We start from the raw sequence: 2,261 nt of genomic DNA, 5'->3' as shown, positions 1-2,261 counted from the left end.
GAAATAATCCAGAAACAAGCTATTATCTTTTTCTTATTTTGGTAAAATACGTGTCTTAGTTGAGAATCTGTGATCAGTATACAAGTATAAGAATGATGACACAATTTTAATTAAGCATGGCGATATAATAAAGAAATGTCAAGAAAACATTTCAAATTTGTTTCATTAAAAATAGTTTATTGATTTTTTCAGAAAGAGAAAAAAAACTATCACATCCAAAAGAGTGTCATCTGGGTGTCCCCTGTGGTGTACTAGTGTTCACAACTAATTGTATGACATTGTCCCATTGGGATGGGTTAAGAATATGCTTTATCAACAAAAGGAAAACTCGTAAGACCAGGATCAGCATAAGAGATGTGAAGGCACAGGTTCCCATCTTCTTTCATTACTCCACAGAGACCTACGTGAGAGCCAGGCCACTGCTGGGTCCCGTTTCAGCTTGAGGGACCCCTCCCCTCTGTGGGTTTTCATCTATAAGAAACATCCACAGGAAAGCACCCTTGTCAATGAGAGAATTTATAACCTGTTTGTTGTCAGGCTGTTTTGATTTGGAGAGCTAGCTTTTCAACTGAGCTGTCTAGCTCCCCTGCTCCTGGAGATACTGAGGATATCTCTTCATGGGTCCCTAGTCTTTTATACTACTTACAGCTTCTCTTGGTTCAGGCTACTCAGAGTAAGCTCCTTACATCACTTCTAGACAACTCTGCCTGTTGCACCACAGATATTTCTCAGGTATGTCTATATGTGGGTTAAATAAAATATTTTGTACTACAAAATATAGGACATTTTAATAAATTTCTGTGATGGAAGATATGGAAATAGTTTCAGGCTGATAATATAACTAATTTTGTTCATGACTGAGTTTATGACATTTCATATAAGCTTCTGAGGAAAATAAGCTTCTGAGTGTAGGAGCATTTTCTGTTATCAAATTTTTTAAATGATACTGTTCTTTGCAGCAATTGTAGATAGCTTTGCAACTGCACTTGGTTTAGAAGACTCCATAATGTCCCCTGTGTCTCCGAAAACCTTTTAACTCTTGTCAATATAAAAATCAGTCATAAATAATGAAAATAGAACATTTGTCCCCATGAGCTAACTAAAAGAATAAAAACTGGGCCCCATTACAACTTTTTAAATAGATGAAGTATTTTAAGCCAGTTTTTCCCATTATTTGTTTCTAAAGCACAATAAATTGTTTCCACCTCAGAGACTTTGCACAAGCTATCCTGGATTTCCCTGGGACATGGCTACTGAGGGCTATTGAGGATTCTCAAGGGCTACTGAGGATTCTAGTTATCTACTGCCTGGGGGAGGAATGAGACTCGTCACTGAACAGGGGCTAGGTTGTCAATAAATATTGTTCTAGGGAAGAGGTACTAGTAATATATCAAATGGAACATTCCAAACATGAATTCCAAATATTAACCTTCCAAATTTCAGGACATCTTGAGATAGTATACTTGAGGCAGCTTCCCCTCATCATCAACCAGCTAACTTCTCTTCTTTCAGGTTCAAGGAAACATTGTCAGGCAGACTATCCGTGACTACCCTATCGACACAATACCACAGATCAGAGTACTACTTATTTTCTTCATATCACTTAAACACAATCATTGTTTGAGTACTTTCTGTAGATAAAAACCTGTTTTCCTAGCTGAATTTTAACTAAACTTCATTCATAGATGTTGTTATTAAAGTCCTTTTGGTATCTTTACCTTGTGGTGATAGTTGAATTGTTAGGGATACATAGAGATTCCAGTGTAACAAAAATGTCTTGCATTGCTTCTGACAAAATATAATACAAAGTAAAATATTTTAAAGTGCTACTCAAGATGAATGCTCAGAAGGAAATATTGCAATGACTTGGATGGAGAAGAAAATAGACGAAGCCAGAAAATAAAACAACTTTTTTTTTTCAGTGAACCTATTAACAATCTACTAGAGAAGTGTTTATCAGATTTTAATTTGTGGACCACTATTAGATGATAGCTCCTTCTCCACATTATCTACCTGGCTGACTTTCCTTCAGGATGAAGCTCATGCAGCACCTTCTCCTGGGAAACTCCTCCCAGCACCTTCTCCCACTACACGTGCAGAAGGGAAAAGACAAAATTTAACTCTTAAAAGCTGCCATAGAGGAAAAACTATAAGAAAGAAATGGCAGACTTAAAGCTGACTTTCCAACATTATGGAAGACAGGATACAGTGGAACAGCATCCTCTGAGTTGAGAGAAAATAATTGGCAACCTAAAATAGAT

The sequence above is a fragment of the Nomascus leucogenys genome, chromosome 22a, assembly GCF_006542625.1.
Source record: "Nomascus leucogenys isolate Asia chromosome 22a, Asia_NLE_v1, whole genome shotgun sequence".
NCBI lineage: Eukaryota > Metazoa > Chordata > Mammalia > Primates > Hylobatidae > Nomascus > Nomascus leucogenys.
This window is presented reverse-complemented; position numbering follows the sequence as displayed.